Source organism: Carassius auratus, unplaced genomic scaffold (genome assembly GCF_003368295.1).
Source record: "Carassius auratus strain Wakin unplaced genomic scaffold, ASM336829v1 scaf_tig00033055, whole genome shotgun sequence".
Taxonomy (NCBI): domain Eukaryota; kingdom Metazoa; phylum Chordata; class Actinopteri; order Cypriniformes; family Cyprinidae; genus Carassius; species Carassius auratus.
Window position 1 is genome coordinate 1 of NW_020526042.1, and position 21847 is coordinate 21847.

The 21847-nt window shown below is 44.7% G+C and overlaps 11 non-coding genes and 1 pseudogene across 11 annotated transcripts; all 12 read left to right on the forward strand.

Annotated features, from left to right (window-relative positions):
- Positions 1 to 6393: 6393 nt before the first annotated feature.
- LOC113081063 (uncharacterized) lies at positions 6394 to 6567 on the forward strand (annotated as a pseudogene).
- Positions 6568 to 6941: 374 nt separating this feature from the next.
- On the forward strand, positions 6942 to 7105 carry LOC113081055 (U1 spliceosomal RNA). Its single transcript, XR_003282080.1, has one exon. It is a non-coding gene; the product is annotated as a U1 spliceosomal RNA (small nuclear RNA).
- Positions 7106 to 9000: 1895 nt separating this feature from the next.
- Positions 9001 to 9191, forward strand: LOC113081057 (U2 spliceosomal RNA). Its single transcript, XR_003282082.1, has one exon. It is a non-coding gene; the product is annotated as a U2 spliceosomal RNA (small nuclear RNA).
- Positions 9192 to 9565: 374 nt separating this feature from the next.
- LOC113081064 (U1 spliceosomal RNA) lies at positions 9566 to 9729 on the forward strand. The gene has a single exon (XR_003282087.1). It is a non-coding gene; the product is annotated as a U1 spliceosomal RNA (small nuclear RNA).
- A 1895-nt stretch (positions 9730 to 11624) lies between these two features.
- On the forward strand, positions 11625 to 11815 carry LOC113081058 (U2 spliceosomal RNA). The gene has a single exon (XR_003282083.1). It is a non-coding gene; the product is annotated as a U2 spliceosomal RNA (small nuclear RNA).
- Positions 11816 to 12189: 374 nt separating this feature from the next.
- On the forward strand, positions 12190 to 12353 carry LOC113081065 (U1 spliceosomal RNA). The gene has a single exon (XR_003282088.1). It is a non-coding gene; the product is annotated as a U1 spliceosomal RNA (small nuclear RNA).
- Positions 12354 to 14839: 2486 nt separating this feature from the next.
- Positions 14840 to 15030, forward strand: LOC113081059 (U2 spliceosomal RNA). The gene has a single exon (XR_003282084.1). It is a non-coding gene; the product is annotated as a U2 spliceosomal RNA (small nuclear RNA).
- A 375-nt stretch (positions 15031 to 15405) lies between these two features.
- LOC113081066 (U1 spliceosomal RNA) lies at positions 15406 to 15569 on the forward strand. The gene has a single exon (XR_003282089.1). It is a non-coding gene; the product is annotated as a U1 spliceosomal RNA (small nuclear RNA).
- Positions 15570 to 17464: 1895 nt separating this feature from the next.
- Positions 17465 to 17655, forward strand: LOC113081060 (U2 spliceosomal RNA). The gene has a single exon (XR_003282085.1). It is a non-coding gene; the product is annotated as a U2 spliceosomal RNA (small nuclear RNA).
- A 374-nt stretch (positions 17656 to 18029) lies between these two features.
- On the forward strand, positions 18030 to 18193 carry LOC113081067 (U1 spliceosomal RNA). The gene has a single exon (XR_003282090.1). It is a non-coding gene; the product is annotated as a U1 spliceosomal RNA (small nuclear RNA).
- A 2516-nt stretch (positions 18194 to 20709) lies between these two features.
- On the forward strand, positions 20710 to 20900 carry LOC113081062 (U2 spliceosomal RNA). Its single transcript, XR_003282086.1, has one exon. It is a non-coding gene; the product is annotated as a U2 spliceosomal RNA (small nuclear RNA).
- Positions 20901 to 21274: 374 nt separating this feature from the next.
- LOC113081056 (U1 spliceosomal RNA) lies at positions 21275 to 21438 on the forward strand. The gene has a single exon (XR_003282081.1). It is a non-coding gene; the product is annotated as a U1 spliceosomal RNA (small nuclear RNA).
- The last annotated feature ends 409 nt before the right edge of the window (positions 21439 to 21847 follow it).

Genomic DNA, 21847 nt, shown 5'->3' on the forward strand with positions numbered 1-21847 from the left:
AAATGAATGTAACTGTAATTAGTTACAGTTACGAAGAAAAAAATTAGTAATTAAATTAAAGTTACTTATGAAATTTTTAACGATTACAAAGCAATTACATTTGAATATTTACACACATCCACATACAGATTTCACTGATTTCTTTCCCAAATTGCACTGACTGTTCTGAGACATACGCCCTAATAATTTCCAGAATTTTAACAGAATTTTTTGTTTTTCCCAGTCGCCCTTCCTGTAAATTAATGGCAAAAACATGCAGTTTCATTTAATACAAATAGGCCTACTGAAGCTTGCAGTGTTGTCAGCCTCTGCCGCCTCAATATAGGAGTACATGAGCACATAAACATCATTTCTAGAACTGCTCTGTGTCACGTCATGCATTTTACCTATCATATCATATACAAAGAGACAGCAGTTTAAAAAAACACCAATGTTTCAGGAGTTTATTATACAGGAATGACACATGCTTATTAGATAACTGTATTTGAGTTGATGTATATGTTTTTATTTATTATTATTTAATTTTCACAAATTTAGAAAAGTAATCTAAAAGTACTCAAAAGTAATTAGTTACATTACTTTAATAAAGTAATTGAAAAAGTTATACTACTATAACATTTTAAACAGGGTAACTTGTAATCTGTAACCTATTACATTTCCAAAGTAACCTTCCAAACACTGCTAAAAGGAGACGTCCAATAGACGTATTGCAGATGAGCAAACAGCCTTAAAACTACATCTTGCAGATGTAAATTCATATGTCAAATAGACGTCTCCTAGATGTATGTGTGCTATCAGGGTACCATCCCCCAGCGTTTTTAGGTCTCCCAAAACTTACCAAAGCCGAGATGGGCATCGCCGTGTCCGGCTTCCTCCCTGCTGCGTCTTAGCAGCATCGCTTCTCGGCCTTTTGGCTAAGATCAAGTATCTTGTCGGACGGTTGAGACTGCGATCGCCTCTTGGAGGTTTCCTGACTCGAGATCGTTCATATCTTGAGTCACACAACTTCGAGAGGTATATTGAACTCTGCTGCTTCGGGCTCCAACAAGTTTTAAGGTGAGGTCTTTTAATTATTTATTTTGTTATTTATTGTTGTATTTATTGTTGTTTTAAGTTTTTAGGCTGTTGGTGCCTCCATCATGTCGGCTGCCCGTGCCGGCGTGCGGAGGCACCACAGCGTGCGTTTTTTATTCAGGCAGGGTGAGGGGAAGCTCCTGGGAATGTCCCGTATGGACTTTTCCAGGAAGCTGATCCAAAAGACCCTAGCTTTTAAATGTGATGACCTGAATTGTTTGATGACTCTGCCCTTGAACAAAGGATTTGATGTTAGTTTTAAAACCGCTTCCCTACTTAATGACTTTTGGCAAAGGTTTGAATCAGTTAAAGCCCAGTTCTCCATGTTCACTGTTGAGAAACTTTCTGATAACACACTTAAAACTGTGATTGTCAGGATGTTCAATGAAACCGTGACTGGAGATGATATTTGTGTTTGGTTGGGTAGATTTTGCACTGTTCGAGGCCAGCCTGTCAAAGTGTTAGATGAAGATGGCATTTGGACATGCTCCTGGCGAATTCCCATTAAACAATGGGAAGACGCTGGGGGCTACCAGGGCCTGAAGCATCTGCCTTCCATGATTGTGCTCGGAGAGAACAGAGGCTACATACATTATCAAGGAATGCCCAAACTCTGCAGAAAGTGTGGAAGGTTTGGTCATCTAGCTGAAGCATGCCAAGAGTTAATCTGTGGGAAGTGTAGAGAAATTGGTCACAGTTTTGATGACTGTACCAATGGCAGACGGTGCAATCTTTGTGGAGAAACAAACCATCTCTACAGAGACTGCCCTAAAAGTTTTGCCAACAAGCTAAAAATGGCCGCCCCACATGGGCAACAAACAAAGGAACAAAGGAGAGAGGAGGCGGTCCCTGAGGTTTTGGCGGGAATTTCAAATTCCCAGCCGGCCTCAGGGATTGGGCAGGAAGGAGGAAGTGGGGCGGCCACAGGGGCGGAGGCAACGGAACAGGAAGTGGTAATGGAAGGAGAGGAAAGTGAGGAAGAATCACTGGTAACAGTTTCGGATGGGGTGGAAGAATCCACCGGGAGTGAGACAGAGTGTTCACTCCCTAATGCTCAGGTGCAAAAAAGACCTGCGGGGTCTCCTCTGATTGTAACGGAGGAGAAAAAATCTAGGGCAGCATATAAGCTCGATAGTTCCGACTCGGTAGATCTGGAGCGCATGTGGCCCCTAGAGTCCCCAAATGAGGTTTCCTTTTTGCACATTAAGCTAACAGCATCATCGCCAAAGGAGCCACAAGAGGTTCCCTCTGTGGCCTCTGAAGCGACAGGCATTTGCCCTCCTGACCTCAGCTCATCTGGGGAAAAGGAAAGACAAATGCTACAAGATGTAACATGATTTTAATCATATTTTTGTAGTCTTTTTATTGTCTTCTGTTTTAAATGCCTCATACCTTTTTAACCCTACTGCTCATGGCCCTCACCATCTCTACTATCAATGTCAGAAGTGTGAGGTCCACCATTAGAGCACAGAGTATTTTGTCCCTTTTAAAATCTTTTAAGTCAGATTTGTTTTTATTACAAGAGTGTTCTCTGCCCTTTTTAACTAGGTACACAAAAATGGAAGAGCTATGGTCCGCAGGAGCCTCCATATGGAGCGGATCAAATTTTAACAAAAACGACGGAGTTGCGGTTTTAATTAATAATCCTAACATCTTGGTGAAGGGCAGCACTGTGGTGAGGCAAGGCCGGGCACTTTTAGTAAATCTGACCTTTTTAGACAGGGATTTTAATGTTCTTAATGTATATGGTTTTACGGAAAAGAACGAAAGATATGAGCTTTTAGAAGACTTGCAACCCCACATGCTAGGTAGGGCTCCCCTAATGGTAGCAGGGGATTTTAATTGTGTTTTATCTAAAACAGACAGGAAAAGGGTAGGGGAGGATTTCAGAGTGGACAAAACGTCGGTTTTATTGCAGGGTTTAGTCAGAGATTTTAATTTAGTCGACTGTTTTAAAATTTTGCATCAAAGAGAGGAGGGCTTCACCTGGTTCAGTGGTGATGGTACCAAAGCCTCTCGAATCGACTACGTGTTTACAAGGGACTGCCCGCCAACCGATGCTACATTAACCCCCCTTTTTTTCTCTGATCACATGATGCTGTCTTGCACCCTTTCACTGCCCATGGGTGTGACGGTAGGGGGAGGGCTGTGGAAGCTGAACTGTTCCCTGTTGGAAGACAAGAATGTAATTTTAGAATATAGGGAACAGTTCAGCCAATGGCAGACCCTCCAAGACTTTTATGATACACGTGCACAGTGGTGGGAGATGGTAAAGGACCGGACGAGACAGTTTTTTAGAAAGATAGGGAAAGAAAAGAAGAGTAGGGAAAAGAAATGCATGTTGGGGTTGCAAAAAAGACTACAAAGGTATTTTAATCTTTTAAATAATGGTTTTGATTTTAACAATGAAATCCAGGATGTAAAAAAGGAAATGTCAGTTTTAGCCAATATAGAAAGTAAAGGGGTCCTTTTAAGAAGCAAAGAGAGAGAAATTGAAGAAGGGGAAAAGTGTACCAGATATTTTTTTAAGAAAATAATAACAAGGGGTGGGGGGTTAACCAGGGTTAAAACAGGGGATAGGGAGGTTAACACAACAAAAGAGATTTTAGAGGATGTGGAAAAATTTTATGGGGCTTTATATAGTTTTAAAAAGGTACACTCAGACACCGTAAAAGAAGTTTTAAATTTTGTTGAGAAAAGGGTCGACTGTCAAAATGAGATTTTAGCCCAAGATTTGAACATTTTAGAAACCCAAAAAGCTCTTGGAGGTTTTAAAAAGGGGAAGTCCCCAGGAGTGGATGGACTTCCCCTGGAGTTTTATCTAACATTTTGGGACATTTTAGGACAAGAGCTTTTGACAGTTTTTAAAGAGTTTGAGACCCTCGACAGACTTCCAGACAGTTTTAGAATAGGGATAGTTTCTTTACTTCACAAAAAAGGTGACCGGACTGACTTAAAAAACTGGAGACCCATAACACTTTTAAATTTCGATTATAAACTTTTTAGCAAAGTTTTAGCAACACGCATGTCAACTGTTTTAGAGGACGTGATTCACCCGGATCAAGCTTGTTCTGTGCCCGGAAGAAAGATAACAGACAACCTAGTGCTGATTAGAGACGCCATCTGTTACGCGAGAGACAGAAATATTCGGCTAGTAGTCCTAAATTTAGATTTTGAAAAAGCATTTGATCGAGTCTCGCACCAGTACCTCTTCCAGGTTCTGGAGAAAATGGGGTTTCCAAAGAGGTTTATAGCCTGGGTGGGACTGCTGTACAAGGGAATAGTCAGCAAAATTCTAATAAATGGGCATCTTTCCAAAGCTGTGAACATACACAGTGGTGTCCGTCAGGGATGTCCTTTATCTCCTCTTCTGTATGTGGCTTGCATCGAGCCACTGGCACAGATCTTGAGAAGGGACAAATGGATCAAAGGACTGGACGTTCCTGGGACGGGGGGACTGACGGCGACCTGTGTTTTATATATGGACGACGTAACTCTTTTAGCCACAGACGTTTTATCAATACGAAGAGCACTGGACTTGACTGACTGGTACGGTCGGGCCTCGGGCGCCAAACTCAATAGAAACAAGTCCGAGGCCCAGCTCTTCGGGCCGTGGGGAGACGTGGACACAGGAGGACTTGATTTGGTTTTTAAAGACAACGATTTTAAGATTTTAGGCGTTAAATTTGATAAAGACGGGGGTGGACGGGAAAACTGGACTGACTTGTTAGGGAAAGTTAGGAAAAGACTGGGGTTTTGGGGACTAAGACAGATGACGATGGAAGGCAAGGTTTTAATTTTTAAATCTGTGATTTTACCTCTGATTTTACTTGTCTGTTCTGTTTTTAGCCCCCCTCGGTGGTTCCTGGGGAAACTGGAGAGGGCGGTGTTTTACTTCCTGTGGGGGTCCAAGTGGGAGCGCCTGAAGAGGGAGACCATCAAGAAAAGGCCGGAGAACGGTGGAAAAGGCCTCCCAGACCCCCACCTGTTTTTAGGCAGCCGCTTCACCGCCCTGCACATTAGTTATGCCACGACCCCATCCAAAGAAAACAAGACGGCTGCAATGGCGCGATTTTGGATGGGGTCTTACCTACGAACACTGAAAATTTTACCAGTGGACTTGAAAACCCCAGTGTCTTTTAACTTGCCCAAAGAGTACAGTTTTATAAAAAAGTTTTTAAAGAAATACCTTTTAGAGAGTGAAGATGTCACCATTTTAACTCAACACAAGTCTCTCATCTCTGTTGTGCAGGACCGGGAACCGGTGAGTCCAGTTCCGGGCCTCACACCAAGTGAGGCCAAACAGGTTTGGCGGAACGCGGCTCACCCCGCTCTCCAGAACAGGCACAAGGACTTATCGTGGATGGTGGCTCATGAGATCCTCCCGGTCAGGGCGGTTATGCACTCCAGAGGCATGGCCAAGAACCCCATCTGCCCGCGGTCCGGCTGCAATTCCCCGGAGACCGTCCACCACCTGCTCTGGGAGTGCAGCACTGCGCGGGACCTGTGGGCCAAGACCGGCCCCCTGTATTTCCCGTGCCTACCAGCGGGTGGGGCCCAGTTCGGGTACCAGCTCGCCATCCTTGGGGTGGGCCGGGGCTTGAAGGACTTGTCGGCACAGAAATTTACCTCGCTCTGGCTCACCCTCAACGTCATCAAGGATGCCATCTGGGCCACCAGAAACCTGCTGGTGGGGAAGCGCGTTACGGTAACCCTCCATGCATGCGAGCTAAAGGTAACATCAATGCTGCAGGGGTACCGGACGACGATATTCGGACGGGGGGGCCGGGGTCGCACGGAGAGGGTCCCGGCAGGCACCGACCCTGGCCGCCCGTAGATGCACCCTCACCACTCTGGCTACGGGAACAGCGGGCCAGCGGGCCGGAGGAGAGGGGATCTCCGCTGAGTCCATAAAGTAGCATCTCATGTCCCTGTTCTGGAGAGTGGGGTGATGACCCACTTGATAAGGACTCACCCCCGGTCTTGCACAATAGATGATTTTTAATTGGTGTTTTTTATTGTTTTATCATGAAAGAGGTTTTATTAACATATATATAAACGAGGCTTGTTTGCTTTTTTTAAAATTTGTATTTTACTTTTGGAACTGACCGCACCTTTTAAACACACCTCAATAATGGACTTTTAAAAACAAGCAAAACACTGTGGTTTTAATCAAATGCTTTTTAACAATGATTGTTTCTTTCATTTTACCATGTGTATTTATTATATATTATATTGCTTGTTTTAATGTGTGATTAAAAAGAAAATGTTGTGTGAAAAAGAAAAAATGCAAATGGAAAAAATGTAAATGGTGACAATAAAACTTTTTCGAAAGAAAAATCTGTTCTTATCAGTTTAATATCTGATACGTCCCCCGTCCGGGGACTACATATTAAATGGATTTTTAGATCACGGAGCTGGAGCCGGGGCTTGCTCCGTCCACTCCATGCATCGGCCTGGTATTGCAGTGTCTCCAGGAACGGTGTGCTTTCCCTTTTTGGGGATTGCCATTTATTGTGTCGAATAGCAGAACAAGGAATGAGAGCTGCCATTGCAGATGCTGTGGTTTATTGCAAACTTTTTTCCTGATGTGTCCACCTGGGGTCTTGGACTCTTCCACTAACGATGCACCCACCTGAGGTCTTGAAGTCTTTCACAGACGAGGTGACGCATCGAATCAGGTGTGTTTGTTTAAAGAGAGTCATCTAAAACTGGCGTTGGGAAGCACCGGCCCATGAGCTTGGCAGTTTCCAGGCCAGTAACGGAAGGCACCCGTCCTTCCTTTCCCGGAGGGGGGGCGGAGGGCTAACCGTTGGTGAGGATGGTAGAGATGCAAATCAGACCTCTGGCTGACCGCCTGGGCCTTCATACTTACCTGGCAGGGGAGACACCATGATCAAGAAGGCGGTTCACCCAGGGCGAGGCTTGTCCATTGCACTCCGGCCATGCTGACCCCTGCGAATTCCCCAAATGCGGGAATCTCGACTGCATAATTTATGGTAGTGGGGGACTGCGTTCGCGCTCTCCCCTGAAATTGTTGGTGAAACAAAGCAGAAGAGGTTTTTACAGTTTTTTATTTATTTTCCTTTCAGAATGGGGAGTTCTGTCACATGCGAGATATGTGTTGTGCGCCTGTGAAACAAAGTCACTTGCGCTCTTGAAAAATCGGACCCTGGTGGGTAGTTTAGTTCGAACATAGCGCAGACCTTACTTTGAAAGTAGATTGGACTGACTGCAGCCTAGCTGTAACTGTCTCCATGTTGTTTGGTTGTCCTTTTTTTCGATTCGTATTAATTTTGTTGTCGCTTACAGCGACACCTAGTGGCCTGTCGCCGCGCCCTTTTTCACCTGGCCTCGGACTGAGCCCCTGCACAGGTGTGCCGATTTGGGTGAAGGGATCTCACTCCTTCCTGGAGTTATAGCCATTCGAGCCACCTCGGACACGCCACCTTAGCACGCTTTGAGGTCCCCTCGCCAAGGTGAATGGAAATTTCCTCTTTTTTTGGATGATTATTGACAGTCAGACTCCAGAGAAGCTTTCTGTGCTGATTTGGGTGGGACTGGGCCAAATACCTGGCGCCAGGTTGCAAAAGAAGGTTTTCGACAAAATCCAAAATACCCGAAAATTTCGTCAGAGCGACGGGCCAATCTGAGACCTGCGTCTCGTTCGGCTCGAGCCAAGGATTCCGGTGACATAAGGCACGTGGCTCTGCGACCAACCGTTTGGGAGTTACGAGCCATGCCGTACTTTCCGTCAGGCCGATCGGGACGAGGCCCGGTGACGTTGTAGACAGGGGAGGGTACTACCCAGATAGCACACTTACGTCTGCAAGATGTCTGTTAAAGAACTGTTGATCTGGAAAGCATCTGCCATCTACAAACGTCTGACATACGCCTTTCAGATGTCAGTTTTATATACCTTCTAAATCATAAACATCTAAAAGACATCTAATTGACATCTATCTGACATCTAAAAGGCAGTGTTGGGGAGTAACTAGTTACATGTAACAGCATTACGTAATTTAATTACAAAATGAATGTAACTGTAATTAGTTACAGTTACGAAGAAAAAATTAGTAATTAAATTAAAGTTACTTATGAAATTTTTAACGATTACAAAGGCAATTACATTTGAATATTTACACACATCCACATACAGATTTCACTGATTTCTTTCCCAAATTGCACTGACTGTTCTGAGACATACGCCCTAATAATTTCCAGAATTTTAACAGAATTTTTTGTTTTTCCCAGTCCGCCCTTCCTGTAAATTAATGGCAAAAACATGCAGTTTCATTTAATACAAATAGGCCTACTGAAGCTTGCAGTGTTGTCAGCCTCTGCCGCCTCAATATAGGAGTACATGAGCACATAAACATCATTTCTAGAACTGCTCTGTGTCACGTCATGCATTTTACCTATCATATCATATACAAAGAGACAGCAGTTTAAAAAAACACCAATGTTTCAGGAGTTTATTATACAGGAATGACACATGCTTATTAGATAACTGTATTTGAGTTGATGTATATGTTTTTATTTATTATTATTTAATTTTCACAAATTTAGAAAAGTAATCTAAAAGTACTCAAAAGTAATTAGTTACATTACTTTAATAAAGTAATTGAAAAAGTTATACTACTATAACATTTTAAACAGGGTAACTTGTAATCTGTAACCTATTACATTTCCAAAGTAACCTTCCAAACACTGCTAAAAGGAGACGTCCAATAGACGTATTGCAGATGAGCAAACAGCCTTAAAACTACATCTTGCAGATGTAAATTCATATGTCAAATAGACGTCTCCTAGATGTATGTGTGCTATCAGGGTACCATCCCCCAGCGTTTTTAGGTCTCCCAAAACTTACCAAAGCCGAGATGGGCATCGCCGTGTCCGGCTTCCTCCCTGCTGCGTCTTAGCAGCATCGCTTCTCGGCCTTTTGGCTAAGATCAAGTGTAGTATCTGTTCTTATCAGTTTAATATCTGATACGTCCCCCATCCGGGGACTACATATTAAATGGATTTTTAGATCACGGAGCTGGAGCCGGGGCTTGCTCCGTCCACTCCATGCATCGGCCTGGTATTGCAGTGTCTCCAGGAACGGTGTGCTTTCCCTTTTTGGGGATTGCCATTTATTGTGTCGAATAGCAGAACAAGGAATGAGAGCTGCCATTGCAGATGCTGTGGTTTATTGCAAACTTTTTTCCTGATGTGTCCACCTGGGGTCTTGGACTCTTCCACTAACGATGCACCCACCTGAGGTCTTGAAGTCTTTCACAGACGAGGTGACGCATCGAATCAGGTGTGTTTGTTTAAAGAGAGTCATCTAAAACTGGCGTTGGGAAGCACCGGCCCATGAGCTTGGCAGTTTCCAGGCCAGTAACGGAAGGCACCCGTCCTTCCTTTCCCGGAGGGGGGGCGGAGGGCTAACCGTTGGTGAGGATGGTAGAGATGCAAATCAGACCTCTGGCTGACCGCCTGGGCCTTCATACTTACCTGGCAGGGGAGACACCATGATCAAGAAGGCGGTTCACCCAGGGCGAGGCTTGTCCATTGCACTCCGGCCATGCTGACCCCTGCGAATTCCCCAAATGCGGGAATCTCGACTGCATAATTTATGGTAGTGGGGGACTGCGTTCGCGCTCTCCCCTGAAATTGTTGGTGAAACAAAGCAGAAGAGGTTTTTACAGTTTTTTATTTATTTTCCTTTCAGAATGGGGAGTTCTGTCACATGCGAGATATGTGTTGTGCGCCTGTGAAACAAAGTCACTTGCGCTCTTGAAAAATCGGACCCTGGTGGGTAGTTTAGTTCGAACATAGCGCAGACCTTACTTTGAAAGTAGATTGGACTGACTGCAGCCTAGCTGTAACTGTCTCCATGTTGTTTGGTTGTCCTTTTTTTCGATTCGTATTAATTTTGTTGTCGCTTACAGCGACACCTAGTGGCCTGTCGCCGCGCCCTTTTTCACCTGGCCTCGGACTGAGCCCCTGCACAGGTGTGCCGATTTGGGTGAAGGGATCTCACTCCTTCCTGGAGTTATAGCCATTCGAGCCACCTCGGACACGCCACCTTAGCACGCTTTGAGGTCCCCTCGCCAAGGTGAATGGAAATTTCCTATTTTTTTGGATGATTATTGACAGTCAGACTCCAGAGAAGCTTTCTGTGCTGATTTGGGTGGGACTGGGCCAAATACCTGGCGCCAGGTTGCAAAAGAAGGTTTTCGACAAAATCCAAAATACCCGAAAATTTCGTCAGAGCGACGGGCCAATCTGAGACCTGCGTCTCGTTCGGCTCGAGCCAAGGATTCCGGTGACATAAGGCACGTGGCTCTGCGACCAACCGTTTGGGAGTTACGAGCCATGCCGTACTTTCCGTCAGGCCGATCGGGACGAGGCCCGGTGACGTTGTAGACAGGGGAGGGTACTACCCAGATAGCACACTTACGTCTGCAAGATGTCTGTTAAAGAAATGTTGATCTGGAAAGCATCTGCCATCTACAAACGTCTGACATACGCCTTTCAGATGTCAGTTTTATATACCTTCTAAATCATAAACATCTAAAAGACATCTAATTGACATCTATCTGACATCTAAAAGGCAGTGTTGGGGAGTAACTAGTTACATGTAACAGCATTACGTAATTTAATTACAAAATGAATGTAACTGTAATTAGTTACAGTTACGAAGAAAAAATTAGTAATTAAATTAAAGTTACTTATGAAATTTTTAACGATTACAAAGGCAATTACATTTGAATATTTACACACATCCACATACAGATTTCACTGATTTCTTTCCCAAATTGCACTGACTGTTCTGAGACATACGCCCTAATAATTTCCAGAATTTTAACAGAATTTTTTGTTTTTCCCAGTCCGCCCTTCCTGTAAATTAATGGCAAAAACATGCAGTTTCATTTAATACAAATAGGCCTACTGAAGCTTGCAGTGTTGTCAGCCTCTGCCGCCTCAATATAGGAGTACATGAGCACATAAACATCATTTCTAGAACTGCTCTGTGTCACGTCATGCATTTTACCTATCATATCATATACAAAGAGACAGCAGTTTAAAAAAACACCAATGTTTCAGGAGTTTATTATACAGGAATGACACATGCTTATTAGATAACTGTATTTGAGTTGATGTATATGTTTTTATTTATTATTATTTAATTTTCACAAATTTAGAAAAGTAATCTAAAAGTACTCAAAAGTAATTAGTTACATTACTTTAATAAAGTAATTGAAAAAGTTATACTACTATAACATTTTAAACAGGGTAACTTGTAATCTGTAACCTATTACATTTCCAAAGTAACCTTCCAAACACTGCTAAAAGGAGACGTCCAATAGACGTATTGCAGATGAGCAAACAGCCTTAAAACTACATCTTGCAGATGTAAATTCATATGTCAAATAGACGTCTCCTAGATGTATGTGTGCTATCAGGGTACCATCCCCCAGCGTTTTTAGGTCTCCCAAAACTTACCAAAGCCGAGATGGGCATCGCCGTGTCCGGCTTCCTCCCTGCTGCGTCTTAGCAGCATCGCTTCTCGGCCTTTTGGCTAAGATCAAGTGTAGTATCTGTTCTTATCAGTTTAATATCTGATACGTCCCCCATCCGGGGACTACATATTAAATGGATTTTTAGATCACGGAGCTGGAGCCGGGGCTTGCTCCGTCCACTCCATGCATCGGCCTGGTATTGCAGTGTCTCCAGGAACGGTGTGCTTTCCCTTTTTGGGGATTGCCATTTATTGTGTCGAATAGCAGAACAAGGAATGAGAGCTGCCATTGCAGATGCTGTGGTTTATTGCAAACTTTTTTCCTGATGTGTCCACCTGGGGTCTTGGACTCTTCCACTAACGATGCACCCACCTGAGGTCTTGAAGTCTTTCACAGACGAGGTGACGCATCGAATCAGGTGTGTTTGTTTAAAGAGAGTCATCTAAAACTGGCGTTGGGAAGCACCGGCCCATGAGCTTGGCAGTTTCCAGGCCAGTAACGGAAGGCACCCGTCCTTCCTTTCCCGGAGGGGGGGCGGAGGGCTAACCGTTGGTGAGGATGGTAGAGATGCAAATCAGACCTCTGGCTGACCGCCTGGGCCTTCATACTTACCTGGCAGGGGAGACACCATGATCAAGAAGGCGGTTCACCCAGGGCGAGGCTTGTCCATTGCACTCCGGCCATGCTGACCCCTGCGAATTCCCCAAATGCGGGAATCTCGACTGCATAATTTATGGTAGTGGGGGACTGCGTTCGCGCTCTCCCCTGAAATTGTTGGTGAAACAAAGCAGAAGAGGTTTTTACAGTTTTTTATTTATTTTCCTTTCAGAATGGGGAGTTCTGTCACATGCGAGATATGTGTTGTGCGCCTGTGAAACAAAGTCACTTGCGCTCTTGAAAAATCGGACCCTGGTGGGTAGTTTAGTTCGAACATAGCGCAGACCTTACTTTGAAAGTAGATTGGACTGACTGCAGCCTAGCTGTAACTGTCTCCATGTTGTTTGGTTGTCCTTTTTTTCGATTCGTATTAATTTTGTTGTCGCTTACAGCGACACCTAGTGGCCTGTCGCCGCGCCCTTTTTCACCTGGCCTCGGACTGAGCCCCTGCACAGGTGTGCCGATTTGGGTGAAGGGATCTCACTCCTTCCTGGAGTTATAGCCATTCGAGCCACCTCGGACACGCCACCTTAGCACGCTTTGAGGTCCCCTCGCCAAGGTGAATGGAAATTTCCTATTTTTTGGATGATTATTGACAGTCAGACTCCAGAGAAGCTTTCTGTGCTGATTTGGGTGGGACTGGGCCAAATACCTGGCGCCAGGTTGCAAAAGAAGGTTTTCGACAAAATCCAAAATACCCGAAAATTTCGTCAGAGCGACGGGCCAATCTGAGACCTGCGTCTCGTTCGGCTCGAGCCAAGGATTCCGGTGACATAAGGCACGTGGCTCTGCGACCAACCGTTTGGGAGTTACGAGCGATGCCGTACTTTCCGTCGCTGCAGTTCCACCGTCAGGCCGATCGGGACAAGGCCCGGTGACGTTGCAGACAGGGGAGGGTACTACCATCCCGCAGTGTTGCAGGTGTTTTCATCTTTGTTTGATTGTCCATTTACATTACATTTTCCCTATTTTTCAGCTTACGGCGCCACCTAGTGGCCTGTCGCCGCGTCCCTTTTCACCTGGCCTCGGACTGAGCCCCTGCACAGGTGTGCCGATTTGGGTGAAGGGATCTCACTCCTTCCTGGAGTTATAGCCATTCGAGCCACCTCGGACACGCCACCTTAGCACGTTTTGAGGTCCCCTCGCCAAGGTGAATGGAAATTTCCTCTATTTTTGGATGATTATTGACACTCAGACTCCAGAGAAGCTTTCTGTGCTGATTTGGGTGGGACTGGGCCAAATACCTGGCGCCAGGTTGCAAAAGAAGGTTTTCGACAAAATCCAAAATACCCGAAAATTTCGTCAGAGCGACGGGCCAATCTGAGACCTGCGTCTCGTTCGGCTCGAGCCAAGGATTCCGGTGACATAAGGCACGTGGCTCTGCGACCAACCGTTTGGGAGTTACGAGCCATGCCGTACTTTCCGTCAGGCCGATCGGGACGAGGCCCGGTGACGTTGTAGACAGGGGAGGGTACTACCCAGATAGCACACTTACGTCTGCAAGATGTCTGTTAAAGAACTGTTGATCTGGAAAGCATCTGCCATCTACAAACGTCTGACATACGCCTTTCAGATGTCAGTTTTATATACCTTCTAAATCATAAACATCTAAAAGACATCTAATTGACATCTATCTGACATCTAAAAGGCAGTGTTGGGGAGTAACTAGTTACATGTAACAGCATTACGTAATTTAATTACAAAATGAATGTAACTGTAATTAGTTACAGTTACGAAGAAAAAATTAGTAATTAAATTAAAGTTACTTATGAAATTTTTAACGATTACAAAGGCAATTACATTTGAATATTTACACACATCCACATACAGATTTCACTGATTTCTTTCCCAAATTGCACTGACTGTTCTGAGACATACGCCCTAATAATTTCCAGAATTTTAACAGAATTTTTTGTTTTTCCCAGTCCGCCCTTCCTGTAAATTAATGGCAAAAACATGCAGTTTCATTTAATACAAATAGGCCTACTGAAGCTTGCAGTGTTGTCAGCCTCTGCCGCCTCAATATAGGAGTACATGAGCACATAAACATCATTTCTAGAACTGCTCTGTGTCACGTCATGCATTTTACCTATCATATCATATACAAAGAGACAGCAGTTTAAAAAAACACCAATGTTTCAGGAGTTTATTATACAGGAATGACACATGCTTATTAGATAACTGTATTTGAGTTGATGTATATGTTTTTATTTATTATTATTTAATTTTCACAAATTTAGAAAAGTAATCTAAAAGTACTCAAAAGTAATTAGTTACATTACTTTAATAAAGTAATTGAAAAAGTTATACTACTATAACATTTTAAACAGGGTAACTTGTAATCTGTAACCTATTACATTTCCAAAGTAACCTTCCAAACACTGCTAAAAGGAGACGTCCAATAGACGTATTGCAGATGAGCAAACAGCCTTAAAACTACATCTTGCAGATGTAAATTCATATGTCAAATAGACGTCTCCTAGATGTATGTGTGCTATCAGGGTACCATCCCCCAGCGTTTTTAGGTCTCCCAAAACTTACCAAAGCCGAGATGGGCATCGCCGTGTCCGGCTTCCTCCCTGCTGCGTCTTAGCAGCATCGCTTCTCGGCCTTTTGGCTAAGATCAAGTGTAGTATCTGTTCTTATCAGTTTAATATCTGATACGTCCCCCATCCGGGGACTACATATTAAATGGATTTTTAGATCACGGAGCTGGAGCCGGGGCTTGCTCCGTCCACTCCATGCATCGGCCTGGTATTGCAGTGTCTCCAGGAACGGTGTGCTTTCCCTTTTTGGGGATTGCCATTTATTGTGTCGAATAGCAGAACAAGGAATGAGAGCTGCCATTGCAGATGCTGTGGTTTATTGCAAACTTTTTTCCTGATGTGTCCACCTGGGGTCTTGGACTCTTCCACTAACGATGCACCCACCTGAGGTCTTGAAGTCTTTCACAGACGAGGTGACGCATCGAATCAGGTGTGTTTGTTTAAAGAGAGTCATCTGAAAACTGGCGTTGGGAAGCACCGGCCCATGAGCTTGGCAGTTTCCAGGCCAGTAACGGAAGGCACCCGTCCTTCCTTTCCTGGAGGGGGGGCGGAGGGCTAACCGTTGGTGAGGATGGTAGAGATGCAAATCACACCTCTGGCTGACCGCCTGGGCCTTCATACTTACCTGGCAGGGGAGACACCATGATCAAGAAGGCGGTTCACCCAGGGCGAGGCTTGTCCATTGCACTCCGGCCATGCTGACCCCTGCGAATTCCCCAAATGCGGGAATCTCGACTGCATAATTTATGGTAGTGGGGGACTGCGTTCGCGCTCTCCCCTGAAATTGTTGGTGAAACAAAGCAGAAGAGGTTTTTACAGTTTTTTATTTATTTTCCTTTCAGAATGGGGAGTTCTGTCACATGCGAGATTTGTGTTGTGCGCCTGTGAAACAAAGTCACTTGCGCTCTTGAAAAATCGGACCCTGGTGGGTAGTTTAGTTCGAACATAGCGCAGACCTTACTTTGAAAGTAGATTGGACTGACTGCAGCCTAGCTGTAACTGTCTCCATGTTGTTTGGTTGTCCTTTTTTTCGATTCGTATTAATTTTGTTGTCGCTTACAGCGACACCTAGTGGCCTGTCGCCGCGCCCTTTTTCACCTGGCCTCGGACTGAGCCCCTGCACAGGTGTGCCGATTTGGGTGAAGGGATCTCACTCCTTCCTGGAGTTATAGCCATTCGAGCCACCTCGGACACGCCACCTTAGCACGCTTTGAGGTCCCCTCGCCAAGGTGAATGGAAATTTCCTCTATTTTTGGATGATTATTGACACTCAGACTCCAGAGAAGCTTTCTGTGCTGATTTGGGTGGGACTGGGCCAAATACCTGGCGCCAGGTTGCAAAAGAAGGTTTTCGACAAAATCCAAAATACCCGAAAATTTCGTCAGAGCGACGGGCCAATCTGAGACCTGCGTCTCGTTCGGCTCGAGCCAAGGATTCCGGTGTCATAAGGCACGTGGCTCTGCGACCAACCGTTTGGGAGTTACGAGCCATGCCGTACTTTCCGTCAGGCCGATCGGGACGAGGCCCGGTGACGTTGTAGACAGGGGAGGGTACTACCCAGATAGCACACTTACGTCTGCAAGATGTCTGTTAAAGAACTGTTGATCTGGAAAGCATCTGCCATCTACAAACGTCTGACATACGCCTTTCAGATGTCAGTTTTATATACCTTCTAAATCATAAACATCTAAAAGACATCTAATTGACATCTATCTGACATCTAAAAGGCAGTGTTGGGGAGTAACTAGTTACATGTAACAGCATTACGTAATTTAATTACAAAATGAATGTAACTGTAATTAGTTACAGTTACGAAGAAAAAATTAGTAATTAAATTAAAGTTACTTATGAAATTTTTAACGATTACAAAGGCAATTACATTTGAATATTTACACACATCCACATACAGATTTCACTGATTTCTTTCCCAAATTGCACTGACTGTTCTGAGACATACGCCCTAATAATTTCCAGAATTTTAACAGAATTTTTTGTTTTTCCCAGTCCGCCCTTCCTGTAAATTAATGGCAAAAACATGCAGTTTCATTTAATACAAATAGGCCTACTGAAGCTTGCAGTGTTGTCAGCCTCTGCCGCCTCAATATAGGAGTACATGAGCACATAAACATCATTTCTAGAACTGCTCTGTGTCACGTCATGCATTTTACCTATCATATCATATACAAAGAGACAGCAGTTTAAAAAAACACCAATGTTTCAGGAGTTTATTATACAGGAATGACACATGCTTATTAGATAACTGTATTTGAGTTGATGTATATGTTTTTATTTATTATTATTTAATTTTCACAAATTTAGAAAAGTAATCTAAAAGTACTCAAAAGTAATTAGTTACATTACTTTAATAAAGTAATTGAAAAAGTTATACTACTATAACATTTTAAACAGGGTAACTTGTAATCTGTAACCTATTACATTTCCAAAGTAACCTTCCAAACACTGCTAAAAGGAGACGTCCAATAGACGTATTGCAGATGAGCAAACAGCCTTAAAACTACATCTTGCAGATGTAAATTCATATGTCAAATAGACGTCTCCTAGATGTATGTGTGCTATCAGGGTACCATCCCCCAGCGTTTTTAGGTCTCCCAAAACTTACCAAAGCCGAGATGGGCATCGCCGTGTCCGGCTTCCTCCCTGCTGCGTCTTAGCAGCATCGCTTCTCGGCCTTTTGGCTAAGATCAAGTGTAGTATCTGTTCTTATCAGTTTAATATCTGATACGTCCCCCATCCGGGGACTACATATTAAATGGATTTTTAGATCACGGAGCTGGAGCCGGGGCTTGCTCCGTCCACTCCATGCATCGGCCTGGTATTGCAGTGTCTCCAGGAACGGTGTGCTTTCCCTTTTTGGGGATTGCCATTTATTGTGTCGAATAGCAGAACAAGGAATGAGAGCTGCCGTTGCAGATGCTGTGGTTTATTGCAAACTTTTTTCCTGATGTGTCCACCTGGGGTCTTGGACTCTTCCACTAACGATGCACCCACCTGAGGTCTTGAAGTCTTTCACAGACGAGGTGACGCATCGAATCAGGTGTGTTTGTTTAAAGAGAGTCATCTAAAACTGGCGTTGGGAAGCACCGGCCCATGAGCTTGGCAGTTTCCAGGCCAGTAACGGAAGGCACCCGTCCTTCCTTTCCTGGAGGGGGGGCGGAGGGCTAACCGTTGGTGAGGATGGTAGAGATGCAAATCACACCTCTGGCTGACCGCCTGGGCCTTCATACTTACCTGGCAGGGGAGACACCATGATCAAGAAGGCGGTTCACCCAGGGCGAGGCTTGTCCATTGCACTCCGGCCATGCTGACCCCTGCGAATTCCCCAAATGCGGGAATCTCGACTGCATAATTTATGGTAGTGGGGGACTGCGTTCGCGCTCTCCCCTGAAATTGTTGGTGAAACAAAGCAGAAGAGGTTTTTACAGTTTTTTATTTATTTTCCTTTCAGAATGGGGAGTTCTGTCACATGCGAGATTTGTGTTGTGCGCCTGTGAAACAAAGTCACTTGCGCTCTTGAAAAATCGGACCCTGGTGGGTAGTTTAGTTCGAACATAGCGCAGACCTTACTTTGAAAGTAGATTGGACTGACTGCAGCCTAGCTGTAACTGTCTCCATGTTGTTTGGTTGTCCTTTTTTTCGATTCGTATTAATTTTGTTGTCGCTTACAGCGACACCTAGTGGCCTGTCGCCGCGCCCTTTTTTCACCTGGCCTCGGACTGAGCCCCTGCACAGGTGTGCCGATTTGGGTGAAGGGATCTCACTCCTTCCTGGAGTTATAGCCATTCGAGCCACCTCGACACGCCACCTTAGCACGCTTTGAGGTCCCCTCGCCAAGGTGAATGGAAATTTCCTCTATTTTTGGATGATTATTGACACTCAGACTCCAGAGAAGCTTTCTGTGCTGATTTGGTGGGACTGGGCCAAATACCTGGCGCCAGGTTGCCAAAAGAAGGTTTTCGACAAAAATCCAAAATACCCGAAAATTTCGTCAGAGCGACGGGGCCAATCTGAGACCTGCGTCTCGTTCGGCTCGAGCCAAGGATTCCGGTGACATAAGGCACGTGGCTCTGCGACCAACCGTTTGGGGAGTTACGAGCGATGCCGTACTTTCCGTCGCTGCAGTTCCACCGTCAGGCCGATCGGGACAAGGCCCGGTGACGTTGCAGACAGGGGAGGGTACTACCATCCCGCAGTGTTGCAGGTGTTTTCATCTTTGTTTGATTGTCCATTTACATTACATTTTCCCTATTTTTCAGCTTACGGCGCCACCTAGTGGCCTGTCGCCGCGTCCCTTTTCGCCTGGCCTCGGACTGAGCCCCTGCACAGGTGTGCCGATTTGGGTGAAGGGATCTCACTCCTTCCTGGAGTTATAGCCATTCGAGCCACCTCGGACACCGCCACCTTAGCACGTTTTGAGGTCCCCTCGCCAAGGTGAATGGAAATGTTCCTCTATTTTTGGATGATTATTGACACTCAGACTCCAAGAGAAGCTTTCTGTGCTGATTTGGGTGGGACTGGGCCAAATACCTGGCCGCCAAGGTTGCAAAAGAAGGTTTTCGACAAAATCCAAAAATACCCGAAAATTTCGTCAGAGCGACGGGCCAATCTGAGACCTGCGTCTCGTTCGGCTCGAGCCAAGGATTCCGGGTCATAAGGCACGTGGGCTCTGCGACCAAGCCGTTTGGGAGTTACGAGCCATGCCGTACTTTCCGTCAGGCCGATCGGGACGAGGCCCGGTGACGTTGTAGACAGGGGAGGGTACTACCCAGATAGCACACTTACGTCTGCAAGATGTCTGTTAAAGAACTGTTGATCTGGGAAAGCATCTGCCATCTACAAACGTCTGACATACGCCTTTCAGATGTCAGTTTTATATACCTATCTAAATCATAAACATCTAAAAAGACATCTAATTGACATCTAATCTGAACATCTAAAAAGGCAGTGGTTGGGGAGTAAACTTAGTTACATGTAACAGCATTACGTAATTTAATTACAAAATGAATGTAACTGTAATTAGTTACAGTTACGAAGAAAAAATTAGTAATTAAATTAAAGTTACTTATGAAATTTTTAAACGATTACAAAGGCAATTACATTTGAATAATTATAACCAACATCCACATACAGGATTTCACTGATTTCTTCCCAAATTGCACTGACTGTTCTGAGACATACGCCCTAATAATTTCCAGAATTTTAACAGAATTTTTTGTTTTTCCAGTCCGCCCTTCCCTGTAAATTAATGGCAAAAACATGGCAGTTTCATTTAATACAAATAGGCCTACTGAAGCTTGCAGTGTTGTCAGCCTCTGCCGCCTCAATATAGGAGTACATGAGCAATAAACATCATTTCTAGAACTGCTCTGTGTCACGTCATGCATTTTACCTATCATATCATATACAAAGAGACAGCAGTTTAAAAAACACCATGTTTCAGGAGTTTATTATACAGGAATGACACATGCTTATTAGATAACTGTATTTGAGTTGATGTATATGTTTTTATTTTATTATTATTTAATTTTCACAAATTTAGAAAAGTAATCTAAAAGTACTCAAAAGTAAATTAGTTTACATTACTTTAATAAAGTAATTGAAAAAGTTATACTACTATAACATTTTAAACAGGGTAACCTTGTAATCTGTAACGCTATTTACATTTCCAAGTAACCTTCCCAAACCTGTAAAAGGAGGACGTCCAAATTAGACGTATTGCAGATGAGCCAAACAGCCTTAAAACTACATCTTGCAGATGTAAATTCATATGTCAAATAGACGTCTCCTAGATGTATGTGTGCTATCAGGGTACCATCCCCCAGCGTTTTTAGGTCTCCCAAAACTTACCAAAGCCGAGATGGGCATCGCCGTGTCCGGCTTCCTCCCTGCTGCGTCTTAGCAGCATCGCTTCTCGGCCTTTTGGCTAAGATCAAGTGTAGTATCTGTTCTTATCAGTTTAATATCTGATACGTCCCCCATCCGGGGACTACATATTAAATGGATTTTTAGATCACGGAGCTGGAGCCGGGGCTTGCTCCGTCCACTCCATGCATCGGCCTGGTATTGCAGTGTCTCCAGGAACGGTGTGCTTTCCCTTTTTGGGGATTGCCATTTATTGTGTCGAATAGCAGAACAAGGAATGAGAGCTGCCGTTGCAGATGCTGTGGTTTATTGCAAACTTTTTTCCTGATGTGTCCACCTGGGGTCTTGGACTCTTCCACTAACGATGCACCCACCTGAGGTCTTGAAGTCTTTCACAGACGAGGTGACGCATCGAATCAGGTGTGTTTGTTTAAAGAGAGTCATCTAAAACTGGCGTTGGGAAGCACCGGCCCATGAGCTTGGCAGTTTCCAGGCCAGTAACGGAAGGCACCCGTCCTTCCTTTCCTGGAGGGGGGGCGGAGGGCTAACCGTTGGTGAGGATGGTAGAGATGCAAATCACACCTCTGGCTGACCGCCTGGGCCTTCATACTTACCTGGCAGGGGAGACACCATGATCAAGAAGGCGGTTCACCCAGGGCGAGGCTTGTCCATTGCACTCCGGCCATGCTGACCCCTGCGAATTCCCCAAATGCGGGAATCTCGACTGCATAATTTATGGTAGTGGGGGACTGCGTTCGCGCTCTCCCCTGAAATTGTTGGTGAAACAAAGCAGAAGAGGTTTTTACAGTTTTTTATTTATTTTCCTTTCAGAATGGGGAGTTCTGTCACATGCGAGATTTGTGTTGTGCGCCTGTGAAACAAAGTCACTTGCGCTCTTGAAAAATCGGACCCTGGTGGGTAGTTTAGTTCGAACATAGCGCAGACCTTACTTTGAAAGTAGATTGGACTGACTGCAGCCTAGCTGTAACTGTCTCCATGTTGTTTGGTTGTCCTTTTTTTTCGATTCGTATTAATTTTGTTGTCGCTTACAGCGACACCTAGTGGCCTGTCGCCGCGCCCTTTTTCACCTGGCCTCGGACTGAGCCCCTGCACAGGTGTGCCGATTTGGGTGAAGGGATCTCACTCCTTCCTGGAGTTATAGCCATTCGAGCCACCTCG